Source organism: Staurois parvus, unplaced genomic scaffold, assembly GCF_062004578.1.
Source record: "Staurois parvus isolate SC_StPar_1 unplaced genomic scaffold, SC_StPar_1.0 ptg000262l, whole genome shotgun sequence".
Lineage (NCBI taxonomy): Eukaryota > Metazoa > Chordata > Amphibia > Anura > Ranidae > Staurois > Staurois parvus.
In genome coordinates, this window is record NW_028318058.1 from 8,510,565 (window position 1) to 8,531,105 (window position 20,541).

The window sequence follows — 20,541 nt, forward strand, 5'->3', positions numbered from 1 at the left end:
GAAGAAATAGCCTGATGACGACGAGGCTGCCAAGTGCGATCAGCCTCATCATCATCAATTAGGGTCTCCGCCTCACTACTAGCCCCCTCGGCTGCGTGTGGGTCAGGAGACAGACCTGTCTCTAGACCGGCTACCGAGCCACTCTCCTCGCCAGTACTTCTTCGCCTGGCTGCTGAAGAGGCGGATGTCTCCCCCCGTTCCTGACCGCCCTCTGTTAGCTCTTCCTCACTGTACAGTGGGGCTGAGCCCACAGCATGCGATACTTCGCTTGGTGAGGGAACACCAAAGGACAGGGGCAGGTAGAGGACACGTGATTTCAGTGGGCTTGCTCCCGGGCCATGCCAACTAACGGTTGTGTCTGACGTACCCACCGACCGTTGGCTGTAGGTGTCAGAGGTGACCTGGGAAGAGGAAGACGACCGAGCCAACCAATCGATGACGGCAGGGTTGTCGGTGGAGACACGACCGCTGGATGACACCGGGAGCACTGGCCTCTGGCTGCGACTAGTGCTACCTCGACCCCTTCCTCTGCTGCCACGTCTGCTCGCTCCTAAAACATGGCCTCCTCTGCCACTCCTCTGCGTGTTGTCTGACATACTCTTTAATTTAACAATTCTGTGTCCCTGAGTAACAGTTCTGTGTCCCTGAGTAACAATTCTGTGTCCCTGAGTAACAGTTCTGTGTCCCTGAGTAACAATTCTGTGTCCCTGAGTAACAATTCTGTGTCCCTCAGTAACAATTCTGTGTCTGTCCCTGAGTAACAATTCTGTGTCCCTGAGTAACAGTTCTGTGTCCCTGAGTAACAGTTCTGTGTCCCTCAGTAACAATTCTGTGTCTGTCCCTCAGTAACAATTCTGTGTCCCTCAGTAACAATTCTGTGTCTGTCCCTGAGTAACAATTCTGTGTCCCTCAGTAACAATTCTGTGTCCCTCAGTAACAATTCTGTGTCCCTCAGTAACAATTCTGTGTCTGTCCCTGAGTAACAATTCTGTGTCCCTGAGTAACAGTTCTGTGTCCCTGAGTAACAGTTCTGTGTCCCTCAGTAACAATTCTGTGTCCCTCAGTAACAATTCTGTGTCTGTCCCTGAGTAACAGTTCTGTGTCCCTGAGTAACAGTTCTGTGTCCCTGAGTAACAATTCTGTGTCCCTAAGTAACGATTCTGTGTCCCTAAAGTATCTGTGGCCCTAACTCTGTCCCTAATACAGAGAGGTCTGTCTCTCTTGAATGACCGGAGGCAAATGGAGAATTGTAAGATGGCCGCAATTTATAGCTCCACCATTACACAGTGCTGGCTGGCTGGCTGCTGATTGGCTAATGCGATCACATGTCATGAATGAATGCATTATGGGTCAGCGCGCCTTGTCTGCGCGCCTTCCCAGAGATCCCCGCTCCGTCGCCACACATGTCGCCACCATTTTTGGAAAAATTTTTCCTTATATTCGAAACGAATTCCACTTCGCCAAGTTCGATTCGCTCATCTCTAGTCACAACAACACAAGAAAATACTATCAAGTTCTAGTATGTCCAGTGCCACCAGTACTCAAAGTACTCAAAGTATGCACTTCAGTGCATGAACACTTCTTCCCCTGCCCGCAGAGACTGACAGACACTATAGCATTTTGTTATGTCTGCTGAGTTTATTGCAGTGCAAATCTCAATGTTTTGTGACTACATCACATTTAACAAATTAAAGCAGCCTTTTTCACCCAGCTAGAACTTTTGAAATAATTTTCAGGCCTCAAGGAACCCATGCTAAATGTATTATATCTACAGCTCACTGTACATTGCATAATCAGTAAGCTGCAGATATAATAATAGATAAAACAATATAACAATATGAAATGTGATGTATACTTCTTGTATTTCACATGAAAGGCAGATCTTTTTTTTACCCTACTACCTACCTACCCTACTCTGTACAACAAAGTAGTTTAATTAATAATTATAAAATAAAACAAAGAACGAGTAGAAAAGAAACTCGGAGACTGAAAATTATAGTGTCCCCTTGCTTTGGTGGTCATGGAGTAATGTCCCTTTGCCTTAGTGGTGACTTGAAAGAAGCCCCCTTACATTCATGGTTTGTGAAGTATTTCCTTAGATAGGTGGTCAGTGGTGGCCATTGTAATTCACACTTACTGTACATTGGTGGCCTGTAAAGTAGAGACTCATTACATTGGTGATCAATGGGAATGGTTACCCCTCAAATTAGTAGTAGTGTGAAAAGAGACGGCAACATTATTAGTCCATGGAAGAGGTGTCTGTAGGTAGGTTTTGGGCTGCAGTTTGTCCACCAACTTAAAGGTGTCACTGTTTCACTTCTTCAGGGTGGCAGGAAACCATTGGGGATTATTTTATCAGAATATATCTTGATGCAGAAGTGCTTACATAGCTGTTTCTGCATTATTTTAGGTCAATCTGTAGTTCTCTGCTTGTTAGGTATAGAGTAGGAGCAGTGTTAGGGAGAGGTACTGGACAGGAATGGAAAAAGTAGGTTCCACCTTACAGGGTTTCTCTTCTGCCAGCTTCTTGAAACTTTCTTCCACCATGTGCCAGATAAACTGCAAGGACTTTGGGGATCTACGGGTGACCCAGTTATCTGGCTACCTCTTCCTAAGGAAGGTTTCTCAGTCATTCTATGGTCTGTAAACTTATATTATATTGCTACTGAAAAAGTGCCTTGTTGAAAGACATTACATTTCTACTTGAAGAAGTGTGTATGTCACAACATATTAAGTACCCCAGTATGTTGATTCCTTTGACTTTTTCGGTATACGTTGGTTAAGTCCCGCCTTCATGACCCTTTCAGTGGGAAGAATGCCCTCCTTAGAGGCAGCTAAATATACTTTATATTCACCATATATTCTTTGGTGTCAGTGGTTTGCCTACCTGAGGGACAAGAGGAGAGGACCTCATAGCCCCATGCTGTTGGTTTGTCTAATGATGTTGGCCCCAGGACTACGTAGACACCTTTGGGCAGGACATCAATCCACCACTGCTGCCTGCTCAAGGAACCGCTAACAACCTCCAGAGAAACACTACTTAATAATGGTTAAACAAAATCTTCTGCAATTAACCCCTTCTCACAGGCTGCATCTCTTGAATTATGAAGCAGACCAGCTAGAACTCATGATCTAATTTTAAGGATTATTTCTGGTACTTTTATGATTTTATGGTCAAAAGACTCTTCTTTGCTCTTTAAACATGTCCATAGTTACATAGTTAGTCAGGTTGAAAAAAAAGATACAAGTCAGTCTAGTTCAATCTATTAGTTGAACTAGATGGACTTGTGTCTATTGTCAAACTGACTATGTTGTTATGGAACATGAAAATATCTCTCCTTTGTCTTGTTTGGTGGTCTATACCAGTGATCTCAAACTGTGGCCCGAGGCTGAATGCGGCCCTTTACATACATTTATCTGGCCCTTGGGGCACTATTCCTCCTACTGAGACCAGCAATGGGTCAATATTTTCTGCAGTGATAATAACAGTGAGGCACTATTCTTCCCACTGACACCAACAATGAGGCACTATGCCTCCCATTGATACCAGTGCTGGGGCACTATTCTTCCCACTGACATCAATGATGGGGCACTATGCCTCCCACTGACACCAACAATGGGGCACTATTCCTCCTACTGACACAAATGATGGGATATTGTTTACTCCCACTGACACCAGGACATTTTTTCCTTCCATTGGCCAAGTTCCTACCCACCTAAAGTCTGAAGCACAGTATACTGGCCCTTTGTTCAGAAAGTTTGGAGAACCCTAGTCTATAATGTTAATAATTATTAAACAATCAACACACTGCCTCTGATAGTACATTTTAGCTATTGTTTTTACCAAAATAATCATAGATTACAAGAGGTGGGGCTTGTACAAAAAAGTGCATTTTTGAGTTGTGTCTATGACATTATGTCTAAATACAATTCTGTGTAAGGATGTCCAATTTTATAGCAGATGCTACTGTTTTAACATATACAGTCAGGTCCATAAATATTGTGACATCGACACAATTCTAACATTTTTGGCTCTATACACCAGCACAATGGATTTGAAATGAAACGAACAAGATGTGCTTTAACTGCAGACTGTCAGCTTTAATTTGAGGGTATTTACATCCAAATCAGGCGAATGGTGTAGGAATTACAACAGTTTGCATATGTGCCTCCCACTTGTTAAGGGACCAAAAGTAATGGGACAGAATAATAATCATAAATCAAACTTTCACTTTTTAATACTTGTTTGCAAATCCTTTGCAGTCAATTACAGCCTGAAGTCTGGAACGCATAGACATCACCAGACACTGGGTTTCATCCCTGGGGATGCTCTGCCAGGCCTCTACTGCAACTGTCTTCAGTTCCTGCTTGTTCTTGGGGCATTTTCCCTTCAGTTTTGTCTTCAGCAAGTGAAATGCATGCTCAATCGGATTCAGGTCAGGTGATTGACTTGGCCATTGCATAACATTCCACTTCTCTCCCTTAAAAAACTCTTTGGTTGCTTTTGCAGTATGCTTTGGGTCATTGCCCATCTGCACTGTGAAGCGGCGTCCAATGAGTACTGAAACATTTGGCTGAATATGAGCAGATAATATTGCCCGAAACACTTCAGAATTCATCCTGCTGATTTTGTCAGCAGTCACATCATCAATAAATACAAGAGAACCAGTTCCATTGGCAGCCATACATGCCCACGCCATGACACTACCACCACCATGCTTCACTGATGAGGTGGTATGCTTAGGATCATGAGCAGTTCCTTTTCTTCTCCATACTCTTCTCTTCCCATCACTCTGGTACAAGTTGATCTTGGTCTCATCTGTCCATAGGATGTTGTTCCAGAACTGTGAAGGCTTTTTTAGATGTCGTTTGGCAAACTCTAATCTGGCCTTCCTGTTTTTGAGGCTCACCAATTGTTTACATCTTGTGTTGAACCCTCTGTATTCACTCTGGTGAAGTCTTCTCTTGATTGTTGACTTTGACACACATACACCTACCTCCTGGAGAGTGTTCTTGATCTGGCCAACTGTTGTGAAGGGTGTTTTCTTCACCAGGGAAAGAATTCTTCGGTCATCCACCACAGTTGTTTTCTGTGGTCTTCCGGGTCTTTTGGTGTTGCTGAGCTCACCGGTGGGTTCCATCATTTTAAGAATGTTCCAAACAGTTGTTTTGGCCATGCCTAATGTTTTTGCTATCTCTCTGATGGGTTTGTTTTGTTTGTTCAGCCTAATGATGGCTTGCTTCACTGATAGTGACAGCTCTTTGGATCTCATCTTGAGAGTTGACAGCAACAGATTCCAAATGCAAATAGCACACTTGAAATGAACTCTGGACCTTTTATCTGCTTATTGTAATTGGGATAATGAGGGAATAACACGCACCTGGCCATGGAACAGCTGAGAAGCCAATTGTCCCATTACTTTTGGTTCCTTAACAAGTGGGAGGCACATATGCAAACTGTTGTAATTCCTACACCGTTCACCTGATTTGGATGTAAATACCCTCAAATTAAAGCTGACAGTCTGCAGTTGAAGCACATCTTGTTCGTTTCATTTCAAATCCATTGTGGTGGTGTATGTTGTGGTGGTGTATGTAGCCATAAATCAATCAACACAGATTAAAAGTATCTATTATGCAAATTTCATTACTTTGCCTAATTAGGCATCATTAGATATGGTCTATTAAATACAGCTTAAAATTTTACATTTTAATTTTCATACAATTGTACATACAGCTTAAAATTTTAGAATACTACTTTATTTAAACATCAGCACTATGTGCTTTATCATTGTCATGTTAAACTCACTAGTGATCTTTGTAATGTCCACATAACAAGTTGATTATGTACAGCCTACAATATACATCCTATAAATGTGAGAATGAATGCAGCTAGTCCCATTTTAATACAAGCATAATTTTAATCCTCCTACATTTGACAGATTACTGTAAAGAATTCACTTATTGCTTCATTTACCATCATGTAGCTTTCTTATCATGGAAAATGTGTGAATATAGATTGAAATAATATACAATTATAAATCCATACATACTGAAGAAATCTAGGCAATGAAGCGTTTGCTGATTTGCTGAAAATGAATGTATAGTGTTTTTTTTGCAAATGTGAACAAATGTACGTAAATAACAATATCTTAAAACATGTTCTTATGCTAAATATATACTAACATGGACCAGCTATACATGCTCATTAAATTATACATTTGTATAAATGTGTAGTATAGTCCTTACTATTTGTATAGTTATGGTCCAGTACATAAGGTCTTAAGGGTTAAATGTGCAGCTAAGTGTGGAGGATTTTTACCTTTAAACATTCAGTTTTGGAATGAATGTAATTTCAAGAATGAAAACTACATTCACAGTTAGAAATTTGTTCATTTAAGAAACGTTTTCCATTCTGCTCCTTCAAATTTTCTCACCAATACAGTCAGAAAAGAACAACGATTTGACCTAGCTAAAACTAAAAAGTTTGAATTAGATTTTATTAGTATATAGCCATCTTTACCTAGTCCTCCCTGAGAGTCTGCCAAAAGCCCCCATTCAAATCTGAATGTCACTCTCTGCCTGAAGTTTGAAAAAGTACATGAGCTTCTTTGGGGCAAAATTGTCTATTTTCGGCCTCATAAACTTTAATGTGAGTGTCTATAAAACACTTTAAAAATGTATGTTTACATGTTTTTTTCAGAAGCTCCCAATTAAAAGTCTTTCGGGCCATAAACATGACATTCTGCTCCTGAACTACAAGTTGTGTGTACAAATGTACAAAATGTGCATACAATTGTGAACAAAATGCTTCTAAATTGCCTGGCTATACTTACGCTTAGTGTAAAGTGGGGCTTAGAGTTTATATAGCAGTCTTCACTCCTGGAAGAGACTGGGCAACCACCTGTGATGACTGGCTAAATAAGTGGTAGAGGTTGGATGATGTTGTTAGTGGTGTACTGGATGGCTAAGTGATTAGCACTTCCATCTAGCAGTACTAGGGTTGTTGGTTCAAATCCCAATCACAGCACCACCTGCCTGGAGTTTGCATGTTCTCCCTGTGCCTGTGTGGGTTTCCTCCAGGTACTCCAGTTTCCTCTCACACTCCAAAGACATGCTGGTAAGTTAATTGGATCCTGTCTAAATTGGCCTGAGTATATGTATGTATGAATGTGAGTTAGGGACCTTAGATTGTATGTTCCTTGAGGGTTAGGGACTGATGTGAATGTACAATATATATGTAAAGGGCTGCATAAATTGACAACGCTATATAAATACAATAAATAAAATGAAGTAGGTAGGAGTGGGGCTATGTGTTAATTGAGCTTTTATTTATGTGTAGCATCTCCGATCTCAGCACTCAAAAGAGTAAGGCTTCTTTTGAGAGAACAGGGTGGATGGGTTAGAGTGTTCTGGTTGCATGTTTGGTAGAGACTCATTCCCCTCACCTGTTTTCCTTTGCAAGGAGCTGCTGTCAGGGATGCCTGAGATGGAAGCGACCCACTGTCATTTTGTCAGTTGCATTCCAATCTGTTGCAAGAGTGATGATAGGACTTCCATGCAAGTATAAAGAAAGCTACAGGTTTGCTTACATCACCAACTGTCATTGCTCCTGCAACAGGTCAGTATGCAGCTGTCAAAAATGACAATAGAATTTGTCAGTCTCAAGGGTCCCTGACAGGGGGGCACCCTGACACAAGCCTGCCATGCCTAATGGAAGTGCAATCTTTGGCTATCAAGTGAAGGAAATGTGAGACCTTTATAGTTTATCACGTTGTCCACCAAACATTTACATAATTATAATGATGAAAGAGTTTACAGTGCCCCCACAAACACTGAATTTGAATGAGTGTTAATAATAAATACAGCATTCAGTCTTCCTGCTAAATTGGATAAGGTGATAAACACTACATAAAATTAGTGTGTGAATCGATGAAGGAAGCACTCTATTCCTGCCAGCTGAGATCACATTAATGTCTACAATGGACGTTGCTGTAGTGGTCATAAATAGCATAGCAATCTGACAGTAGAAAGCACTGTAGATAAACAAATTGAGCTTGTATGGTTTTAAATCATTATTCTGTGAAGTATTTATGAGAAAGTATGTTGCCTAGTTTCTAAAAGCCCCTGTAGTTTCTAATGATCCTGTACCTCCATCTATAGGGAAAAAAATACTAAATGAAAAAATGTTTATATTGGTTGTTACTATTGCTTAGCTGAAATAAATATATGTCTATTACGTTATGCTAAAATAGAAAAAAATCATCCCATATAAAAACTGCTTTAAAAAACACTTTTGGACCCCTGGTGCCTGTTGGATTGTTCCCTTTATTTGACTATACATTTTTGGAAGTCTAGGTAAGATTTATATTACCATGCTCCTCGATACCTGCAGGTTCCAGGCAGGGACGGACTGACCATTTGGAAACTCGGGCACTGCCCGAGGGCTCGGGGTCAGTAGGGGGCCCCATGAGATGCCCCTGGTACCTTTTTCATAGGCTTTTTTGAGTTTGGGCAAGGACAAAGGGGCCCCATGATCCCTTATTGCCCGGGGGGCCCCATGAGTTGTCAGTCCGCCCCTGGTTCCAGGTACTCCTTTTTCTTTCAGAGCTGAACAAAGTGATGGGGAGCAAAGGGAATAGGTATATGCTGGGGATGTGTTGAGGATTAATGCAAATTTTAGTTTTTCACTAACAGGGCAAAGAACTGGTTTTCTTTAACATTAAACTTTCTTCCAAATGCAAGGAGATACCCTTGGGGCATTCAGTATGACCATCAAATTAATAGTTTTCCCTATTTTTCTGTATGTTTCATTAACATAATATTATTATTGTTATTGTTATTATATAAGAGGATTATATCCCACCTTAAAGTGTACCTAAGCCCAAAACCAAAAATGCAATATGTTTCAGTTTACTAGGTGTGGTGGCTGCATTATTGTTTTTCAGGCTTCTTTGGCTTTTCATGTGGTGTTCCTGTTAATAATGCACACCCTGTCCTTAAGTGAATGCATAACTTTTCCACCGTATATATGGAGGAAACAAGGGTTGTAACCCTAGGATGCTCTCCTGATATGGACTACAAACATGTCTAAGCCTCTTCATCTTCCTCAGGTGAATGGGTAGTTTACAGAAGATCACTGGAAAGAAGATATTCTTGTATGCAGCACACAGGAACACAAGAACAAGGCATTTCTGGCAGGATCAACAGGTATTTTCTGTATTTTCTGAAATTGTTCTAAAAAAAAAAGAAAACAAATGAAGCCACCACATCTGAGGACTGGTAATCTGCAATATATAAAATTTTTGTTCCTTGGGTTTGGTTATCCTTTAATCTTTTCAAGGCAGCAGAGGCCACGCTAATGTCTGTTACAGAGGCAAAATTATTTCTTGAGTGTACGCCTCTTCTTAAACAATAAAGTATGTTGTTAGATTCAGAAGCTGTCATTGCATGCATGATCTATGATCATGAAATATATATAGAGCTTTTGCCATCATTAATTCACCCAACATCCCCCAGATTGCAATTTGCATGTACTGTATATTAGTAGTTCTCAGAAGCATGAAACTAACAAAGTACATATTCAATAAGGATCATATCTAATAAATGATACAAAAATAGCCATGGTAAGTCACACAGTATTTTTAAAGGTGTTGTCCCCAATGGACAGCTGCTGCAGTGGTCATAATTAGAGCAGCAGCCTGACATCAGAAAGCACTATGAATAAACAAAATGAGCATGTATGATACTAAAGAATTATTCTGTGACATGTTTATGAGGAAGTTAGTATGTTACCTAGTTTCTAGTATATACAGTATGTGACTATATTTTTTTAAAACTGTGTAAGTCCAATTGTAACATCTGTACTTGTCTGCAAAGCATTTGAATATTGTTTGTTCAAATCAATTAAATTCTATTTTGAATACTGCCACCTACTGCTTTTGAATGGTGTAAACTCTCAAAAAAAAACACAAGCATACACATTCATTACATTGTAAAAGAAGTACCATAGAAAAAGAACTATGCCTATCCATACTGTTTCCAAATATGTGTAGTTTTTGCAACCAGTGCAGTAGATTACTCCTTTGTGATAGCTACTATATATTTGGCAACTAGAGGACCGTTTACAACCATCACATATAGCAGCATTGCTCACATAACTCTTCCAACATAATGAAACATTTTTTTCTTCTGTTTAAAATAAACCCTTCTTTTTTAATAAAGTAGTGTTCAGAAAAAAATTTAAAAATAGCAAGAGAGCCCTACTGATCTGTGTCCAGCGCTGAACGCAGAGGCATAAACCATCACTGTTTTTCCCACACACAGGCACACACGTAAACTGGCATAGTGAGCTTTTTTTCATCTTCAATACTGTTTTGTCACTTTTCTTTCCAAGAAAAAAGCTTCCAAACTGCACCTTCCTGACTGGTCCATCAAGCTCTGACAAGAATGTGTATCCCTACCCTCGCAGGAGCCACTAAGTTTCACTGGTTCTTTCCCAAAACAGTGCAGAGACAGCCAGGCACACAACAGTTCATTCACTTTAGCTCCAATAAACAATCTAGCGGTTGTCTTTTTAATATTTATTGCTTGTAGAACATGGAATGGGAGAAGGGTGAGGGTGGTACTCAAGGCACATTGAATAGTAACAGGAGGACACTCTTGACCAGGCTAGGATTCTCTGAATAGTCTTTATGACAAGCATAATTAGAAATGGCCAGAATGGGGACCATGTAAGAACTGTCTCAGTAAAGAGCTTTGTACTGCTGGCACTTATCCTTCAAAACAGCACTCAGTCACTTGGAGAGGTCTATTCTCTCAATGTCTCTCCAGGACAGCTGAACTCCCCTCGTTTCCGTCCGACATCTCTATGTTTCAGGATGACTACTCAGTTCCTAGCTTCAACCAAACATTCTTTAGGGAGTGAGGGGTTAATACTCATAATGATACAAGACAGCTGCATATCTTCCAGCTTCTGCCTTGCACTCTTCAGTGAGCCCACCAGACCAGATTCTTAGGTGAGACTGCTTAGATAGCTCCAAAAAGGAGGCCCCCAGCTCTGCCCTAGCTCAATGAACACCAGCAAAACTGCCTCAGTGGAGCAGAGCCCCTGAGGCTGGAAACTTCTCCAACAGGACAAGAACCCAACTGTTCCAGGCCTCAAACTATTTATGTCCCTCTACAGCTACCTACTGGGCACACATTCCCAGGGGTTGGCTGCAGCATAATAAATATTCAGGCTGAAATCAAAAGCTGCTCCACTGATTACCGAGCAGCCAAAAAGAACTAAATTAACCTAACATCCAAGCAACCTATCTAGGAGGGTGCTACAAATGGTTATGGTCTGTATGCTGGATGTTCTTCATTGGATGACTGCATGCAAATTTAAGAGAAAAGAAGGATTAGGTGCGAACAGTGTCTGGGGGCCATAGTACCTAACTAGCTCTATTCCAATGTCCTCTTTGTCACTCACACATTCAGCAGATGTGCAACTAAATTTCTTCTCCTGGAGGAGAGGTAACCCTGGAGGGGTTAGAGGAGTTGGACAGGGATGGGAAATGATGCAGAAGAGAGGTTATGAGGATTGAGGGGTTAAAGGTACAGAAGGTAGTGTCAATAGGACACTAGCCCCATGCTCAATGATAGAGTTTAAGTAAACTGAACTCCAGCCTTACCTTTAGTCTTGCACAGTTGTACAGGCTCATCTCCTGAAAATAGAAAGAGTTTATTTAGAATGTCATTCTCATGTTGAAAAGGAGCTAAAAAAGAAACCAGAGCAGGCAAAATATAAGCAAAAGGCCCATATATTGCACAAGGGGGTCCAAATATGTCAAGCTATGCCACTGGGTAAAAAGCTAGCAGAAGTCTGCCCATTCAATGAACAATAAAAAAAAGTAGACAAATAAGCTTCTCAACTATTGCCTGCCTGCTTTCTGAAAATGTCCCTGTATCCCCATCCCTGGTTTAGCAACACAGTATAGTTAGCATTCCCTATGTCCCTCAGTCCTCAATAAACAGTGGCCTTGCAAATACCACTCTTCCCCAATCTAAAATTTTCTTTCTACTGCTATCATTAAGCAACTCACTGCAGTCGACCTACACAATGACCCCGTGGCCTGCCTGCTGCACCTGACAGAAAGACCTTACACTTAGAAGTATAAAAACACCCTTACAATACAACTCTTGAAGGCTGCTAAAGCATGCATCCCCCTCCACTGGAGAGATGTCAACCCGCCGACAAAAGCTCTATGGTTTACAAAAGTCAATGAGCTTCGGGACATGGAAGACCTCACGGCCACGCTGCACAATACGGAGGAAGTGTTTTCTGAAACTTGGAGGCCACGGCATCATTTCATATACACAGATGCCTACCTCAATGAGCTACATCCCAGTGACTCCAATCCCACGCCTTCCAGTCTCCTACCCAGGAGAGAGATGCCCCTTGCCTCTCCCTCTCCTTTGCCAGGGGTCTTCCCCTTCCACACCTTCCCTTTATTTTTTCTCCTTTATTTTCCCCTCCTCTCTCTTCTCCCCTTCTTCCCTCCTCAAATGCAATACCACGTGAGATCCACCACCAGACAGAATGAATAAACTCACCAGAGCTGCATGCTGGTAACACTATAAACCAGCTAAAACGCAGTGCTCTGGGAGCAACGATCTGCAGAGACGCCAACTGACTGTTACAACTCCTTAATCGGATCTTTGTATACACCCATGGAACCATAAGAGGAAATGAAGCTTCATAGTGTAAAACCATAAGGATGCTTAATTTCATTAAAAGATATGTCACACTCACAATGTAAAGTGTCATAGCGGACACTCGCATAAACTGCATGTACATATACCAGCAGGTCAACTCCGGTCTAAAAACCACCGGCAGCTCATCAGTACGTGGTGACGTCACCTCCGAAGGCCCTGCTCTACGCGTTTCTTCGTTCGACGTCAACTGCATTTTAGTTGGTTTATAGTGTTACCAGCATGCAGCTCTGGTGAGTTTATTCATTCTGTCTGTTGGTGAATTTCACGCGGTGGTGGTTTTGCATAACACAGAAGGTTTAATGAGAAGATTGAACAAGGGCATTTTTTCATTTATTTATGGACGTTTTGGAAATTGGGATATAATTTTTTATAGTCACTTACTTACAATAGTATGATTATATATGCATGGATTTTTGTATATAATTACTTTTTGATGAAATATGAGATTGTTGTGATGTTGGATGGAGAGATCTAACATCATAATAATATTTAGGTTTGCACAGAATATAGATTAATTTTTTCATTTATTGATGTTCATTAGACACATTTTGCACAGTACAGCATTTTTGCATCAATAATTATGGAGATACATTTTTGATTATAAAGAGAGTTTACACATTTATGGGATAGTTTGGCGAGGAGCATGGTGATAATGGCATATAGAAGAACAGGGCCTTTAATGCACACACACATCGTGAAGAGGTGATATGCCATTGCTAGGGGCAACATGCACAAGAGAAGGATATATGATACCCAGAGAGTGGGTGATTGGTACCGGCAGGGGTGACTGGTCTTGTGTATAGTGAGGGAAGCAGTTTGTGGCCTACCTCTCGAGTGGTTGGTGACCCAGCAACTGGGACCTGCGAGACCCTGGGGACCTAGCTGTATGGTACGGAACCAGCTCTGTCACTGGGAGATGGGTAGCAGAGCCTAGCTGGTGTGGTGGAATGGAACACAAGCTCACCAGTGTTCCCTTCAAAATGTTGCATCCTGAGCAGGTGTATGTATTGTGGGACCAGGAGGCACCTGTATACAGTGAAGAAAGTGAAAGGCCTGTGTGCACCTAGCGAGTTGGTCCACAGAGTATCTAAATATAGCTATAGATGGTTCATTTTTTTTAAACATTTCCCTCTGCTCATTTTTCACTATAATCAACGTAAATTTCATACGATACTTACCCATTGGGTGCCTCCACCAAATAGTGCCTCCTGCCCTTGAAACCCTTCCAACAGACAGATATTTAATACCAGCCCTTTACCCCAAGCATTACACACAGACAAGATGTTGAGGTAAAACTAAAGGAATCGCTTTTTTGAACAGAAATACAGGTTTTTATACACTTCCTAAATTGGGGCAGTCCCCACATAAGCAATAAAAACAAATATTACACATTGGGGTAAACATCCCACAATGGTTAGTTAATGAGGTAAAGTTGACTAATCACATCAGGAGGATTAGCAGGCAGCCAGAAACAATAGGTTATTCATTTAACAATGGGAATTCACACCTGTGAGTCACACAATGGGGAAATTACACAATGGGAGAAAGATACTTCACACCTAGACAGGATAGGCACACACAGGTACACATTATAACAGTAAACACATAACACCATAATAAACCCATCACAGGTAACAGCAGGAGACCCCAGGATCAGGTTGTTTTGAGACAATTATAATCTTCTGCTTTGGGTCTAGGAGGGGGTTGAAGCAGTCAGTGCTGGTTTGGGCTGTTGATTCTATACCCCAACAAAATACAGAGGCCCCAAATCTGTATCCGGGTCCTCCAGTTCTCAGAATTTGTGTGTTTAGGGAGACATGGACTTGAATCCAAAGTAAAACTACTCCGAAGGTCCCCAAGGCACACACCTCCCAAAGAATAGATCCCCCTCAAGTGCCAGGGCTCATAGTCAGTATGCAGGCTAGTCTGCAGTCCCTTTCAAAAGCCCCTGTCCCAGTCTGGCCTGTCACCCCTCCCCCCAAGGCAGACAACCCAGGTTCTAGACCCTCAAATGGTCTGAACATGCATTAGCCAGGCAGAGTGAACTCACATAATCGGTCCACATGATCTCCATTCTTGGTCGCAGGGAAGAGTTGTCATCAGTAGATGTGGGGCAGAGGTCATGGGCCCTCTGTCTGCCTGCCAGCACTTCAGCTAGAAGGTCTTTACTGTTCTGGGGCCTGGTCTGCTGCTAGGGAGAGGGGCTGCTTGCCTTGAATCCCTGGAGCCATGAAGATACGGTAGGTGATGACTTCCTCCGCTTCCAAGTCCTCAAGCTCTCGCAGGGAGGAAGGAACGACCACCTCTTCCCCGTGACAGAGAATCTGCCGTTGGGGTGGGAGGATGCATGTTGGCTTGTCATGGGGAGGGAGTATGGCTTTCTGCTCTTCCTGGCCCGTGGATTACCACTGAGGAGCTGAGCTGGCTGCCCAGTTTCCTGAAGACCCATCCAGCTGCAAAGATGACATCTCCCTGGCATGGGCCCTTTCTGGGAAGGAGAGATGGCTTCCGTCGTTCACGGGTCATTGTACTGCCGCTAAGGAGATGAGCCATTGCTTCATCTCCCATATTCCTATCCCGCTGCTTGACATACACTTTCCTCTATCCAAGCTCATCCTGTGCAGAAAAAGGTTTGTCAAGGTGAGTCAACATTTGCTGCATCCGCCATAGGAGCTCCGCTTCCATAGTTGCGGGTAGAGGTGGGCAAAGCACACTCTTACTCTGCTACGACACTTCAGCGCTGTTGACTGATACTTCCCGATAGTCATAGGCAAAGGGAACCCTGCCCAGTTGCTGAGCAGAGTCTAGCAGCCATTTTTAGGTGATCTCTAGCTCCCATTCCTGAACAGCTAGGACCTCTATATCTTCCTGTGCCCAGAACACTTCTGAGATGTCCAGCACCCAGTCTCTGTAATCCATTATTTCCTTTAAACACCAATCCGAATCCAAGTCAGGGTCCTCTGACAGCCTCCCATACAACAGCTGCAAGCCCCCATAGCCAAAGCCTTCCATCAGTAGCTCTTTCCATCTGCATCTCTACCCGGACCAGCTTGCTTAACTCAGCCGTCAGCTCCTCGTGTGGTTGTCCCCCCCCCAATAACATCACCTCCACTTCATACTGCAACCAGTACCTTTCATGGATGGAAGGGAGAATTTTTCTCTGGCAGAGATGCTCACGCTCTAGCGCTTCCTTCCAGAGTTGCTGGCGGAAGGAATTATACCATCCCAGAAGGACCTTCACTAGCACTGGTCCCCTGGCTGCTAAAGCTCACCTAACTCAAGAGAAATTTGTATACTTTGGTCTCTTTGTTTTAGCAATTTCAACTGCACTATTTAATGCAAATCTGTCACTTAGTGTTTCTTTGTCATAATCCTACATGTGCTACATTGAGATACTGAATCTTCCTCATGCATACATTCTATTCCATTATAGTTTTTCTCTGTCTTACCTCCCCCTTTTTTTCCCTTACCACCCTTTCTGGAATCTTCTGCTCATTCCGTACTTTCCATACCTGAAAGTAAAAGCTTAAAAGAATACCTGAACAGCAACAGGCATCACATATTACAGCTAAATACTTCTATCAGACTGGATTTTATCTTTAATGCAGTTCCCATTGAATCATGATGTTCAGTAACTGCATTACAAGTTAACGAGTTTGTTAGGCCCTTACAGTTTTACCAAATTTCTAATGAAAACTAAAGCAACAGCTAGAACAATAATGACAAAAATGTAAATATTTGCTGGGTTTTTTTCAGCCTCACAGGTGACTTTAATTTTTTAAATGAATAAGCAAATATTCATTCATGCTGTCAAATGAATATAAACAGTATTTATTCTGACTCATTCTTTCAATTTTCATTTAAATTTATGAGAGCAGTAAGCTCTTGCTTGCTAAGCAGATGTAATATAAATGAACCATATACCATTTACTGAAATTTTATAAAGTAGAAATTAAATCTCCTGATTCATCTGCAGCATTATTTTAAAAAGTAAAGTATAGTGCACAGCAGAAGTTCCCTGCCTTTAAAGTTTAACCCTTACCTTGTAAAACAATCCATTCAGAAAGGCCAATGTTTGTGTATAGATATACAAAAAATCACATGACCCCTGTTCTCTGCTGTATAGGGAGCTTAAAGAGCTGGGTGTGGAAAAACACACTGATCTTCCCAGTGAATGACTGTGCAGGGGGCGTGTCAGCACAAGTCTTGGCCACTGGAGGACAGACAGGTTGTTCTCCTAGCAGATCCGCAGGACCGCTATGGGTGCTACTTTTGCCCCCAGCTACATCACCCTTTTTATGGCATACTGGGAGGATTTTTATATCTGGGCCCATAATCCTTTTTCATGTCATCTTGCATTTTATGACCGATACATAGATGATGTGATTACAGTTTGAGAAGGTGATGTTAACCATTGAGGAGTTCTTTAAATATTGCAACGACAATCCATTTGGTGTAAATTTCACATTAGTTACAGATCCTACCACGCTAATCTTCTTGGATCTGAGACTCTACCATGATCAACATTTTAAGATCTGTTCCCGCACACATTTCAAGCCGACTGCATGGACTTAATACCTGCATGGAGTCAATTGTCATCATGCAAGATGGATCATATATATACCTTATAGCCAATTCTGTCACTTAAAGTGTAATTGCAGTTCAATCAAGGACTATAAGAGACAAAGGGTCATAAAGAGGTGGACATTGAACAAGCCCTCTCGAAGTAGTACCAAGATATGTACTTCATTACAGTTCAGGTCAATCACAAGGACCTAACAACTTGAGGGAAAGTAGCCTTCTTCCTCACCCAGTCCAACAGTAAACACTGGGCGATTAAAAGATCCATCTCTAAACAGTGGGGCATCGTACTGAATGATCCAAAATTACAGGAACATTTTCAGTCAGCTCCAAATCGGGTTTTCAGAAAAGAAAATGCAATATAAAATTCTTATTGTTCCCAGCAAGCTTAAAGACAAAGAGAAAGGCCCGATGTCTTCTGCCTTGATCCCTAAAATTTGTTCTATCAAGAGCATATCTCATTATGGGATGAACTATCCTAACAAGATTTGGAGAGCATAGGAGAAGTGTAAAAGAAAAAGTTCTGACACATAATATTCCTTGTCATTTTCCTTTATATGATAAGACCCCTCTCTGCTGCCAGTCACAGCCATCCAATCTATACCAAATACCCTCCCTGAAGGAAAAAGATTAAAAAAAACATACTGGATTTTCGTTTCCAATCATTTGTATTGAAAAGCATTTTACAAGAGAAAGTTATACACCACATTTTAGGATAACATTGGGGTAATGCCAAGCCATATATCTCCATAAACTTACAAAAATAAAAATGGTCAACATCATATATGGTAAGGAAAGCCACTGAAGTTCATGGTTGCTGTGAGCCTAGCCTAATACATAAAGATAACAAAAACTTATCACCCAGGTATTTGGCAACTTAAACGAGCCTAAGGTCAAATTAGCCACTTTATCATGACAGTAAACCACCAAGGCACAAGGTGACCTTCACAGCTAAGTCTCAACTGGAGACATCTGTCCCATTAGCTGAAATACACACTTCACAGTCTTTTGGGCTAGCATAATACATGGCTCCCAACCTCCTCTAATTTGAGGGGATGACTTCACAGCCCAAAAAAATAGCAGTCGACATCCCACACAATCAGTATGGTGACCTTGACTAACATACTGGATTTTCAAACTTAATAGTCTGTCACCAGGAGGTTTAAATGGAGAACCTGAAGTCCTTATTCCATATTGAAGCATAGATTCTTTTTATAAAAACACTGACCCATTTTATATTTGGTCCCTTTTATTTAGATTTTTTTGTACAAGGATTGTTTCCCCTCTCCTTCCCATTCATGTTTTTTTGTTTCTTATTAAGTGGCAGTTATCTATCACATAATAACAATTTTTGGAATCATTAATATGGACCCCTATGAATTTTCATTACTGTTTTTGACCAATTACCAGTACTATTACCATTATCATTTTTCTACTCTTTCTTTCTGTAGTTTCTATCGATTCACCATCTCATTGGCTCCTACATACCGGCTATCCATTTTTTTTTTGTCATTTATCTACCTTTCTTTCTTTTTTTATATACTGTATAATTAGGTTTCATAAGAACCTCCAGATCATTGCTAAGCTTGCCATTTTGGTATACATTTATATCTAGTGTAACACCCTGCAATAAATGTCTGAGGCAGGATGTTGAAGCCAATGCAAGATGGCAGTGTCCCGCAGAACAGTAGCATTCACATGCTGAAGAACAGCCCTATGTAACTTGTATGCTAAATTGCAAGACTTTTCTAAGAAGCAGTGCATTTGGAAACTGTATTTCCCAGAGGAGCTGGCGTGTGGGCAGGGGCTTACATCAAAGCTCAGGAGACTGGACAGGTAGTGAGAAGGAAGAGATCTAGAGAGATGAGTGTGTTGATTGCCTGAGAACCAGATCAGGCAACGGGAGGAGAGAGAAGGGAGGCAAGAAGAATCTGCTGATCGCTGACCTTGTTGCTTGATCCAAAGAGCTGATCTGCCAGCAGGTTACTTGACATAATGCTATAGGTAAGACCGGAGAGTCTGAGTGGATCTGGAGAGAGAGAAAGCCTGCAAGGATACGCCAGATCACCTTTTCCTATTGTGCCAATAGCCTTGCAGTCCAGAGAGGAGGTACCCTGTATCAACAATTACTTTTGCCAGCTCAACACCCTTTTACTTCAAATCTACTAGTGACCAGTGCACTTGAAGGGACATTACCCCACTCCACTGCCACTTTTAGGGGGAATTCTGTTCCTGCTTGGCTTTATTGCATTGTTCTTCAGTGAATCACTATTCACATTTCTTCTCATTGTGCACCAACTGGGCCTTATCACACATACAGAAGATTCTTCACTGTATTTTAAGGGACATTGGTTACGTCCAAGGTAAAGAGCTTTTTATTTCAGGCTACATCCCTGCCATCGGGTCCTGAGGACCCAAAGTGAGCTAGCCTTGCCTGTTTTGATAGTTCTAGTTGCCCACTGGGGACTGTAAAGCCACCTCAGGTTGAAGGTATTGGGTTAGCTTCTGAAAAGCAGGCTTGTTAACACTATCTGTGATTCTGTGATAAGTGTTGTCTTTTCATGGTTTATAGTTGACACAAGTGATAGCTGACTCTGCATATGCTGATTTTGTTTATGCTGTGTAAACAAGCTACATTTAAATCTGCTATAAACCTCTTACCAGTTTACTCCAATCAGTGTGTGAGTTTACTTCCTGGTGGTAAATAATTCCAGTTAAGAGAGTACTGTGGTGTCAGCAAGGGTTGGGCTTTCAGAGAGGGGTCCAGAGCAACAGGGAGCTCTAAAATAATCCAACTCCTACGGGGTTAGTGTTACACTAGATTTCCATATACTCTTTCCTGTATTTTAGCCAGAACTACAATACACCCCATTTTTACTGTCCAGCATATGTTACAATTTAGGAATATTTACTCCACATCATTCTAGAAATTTTTCTTACAGCCTTTATTCATACTCTCTATTCTCTGATTATTTTATATTGTATTGTATTTCGCACCTTCAACTTTCCTTCCTATTGAGATCTTTATAATTCATCTCATAGTTTGCTTTATTAGGCTCCCCTTATAGAATAGGAAGAGATATATGAGGGTCTTTTTCATACTGCATATATTTTATATATATATATATAGGCACACACACAGTGCTCAGCATAAATGAGTACACTCCTTTTGAAAAGTAAGATTTTAATCAATATCTCAATGAA

At 41.4% G+C, this 20,541-nt stretch overlaps 1 long non-coding RNA gene across 2 annotated transcripts in view; it reads right to left on the reverse strand.

Annotated features, from left to right (window-relative positions):
• The window catches only part of LOC149459383 (uncharacterized), a 187,892-nt gene that overhangs the window by 93,484 nt on the left and 73,867 nt on the right, over positions 1 to 20,541 (reverse strand). Inside the window, exon 2 of one of the 2 annotated variants that reach the window (XR_016313291.1) lies at positions 11,673 to 11,705. The exons of the other annotated variant lie outside the window; for it this stretch is intronic. This is a non-coding gene — a long non-coding RNA (uncharacterized LOC149459383). The remainder of the gene's footprint in view (positions 1 to 11,672; positions 11,706 to 20,541) is intronic. 2 annotated transcript variants of the gene reach the window in all.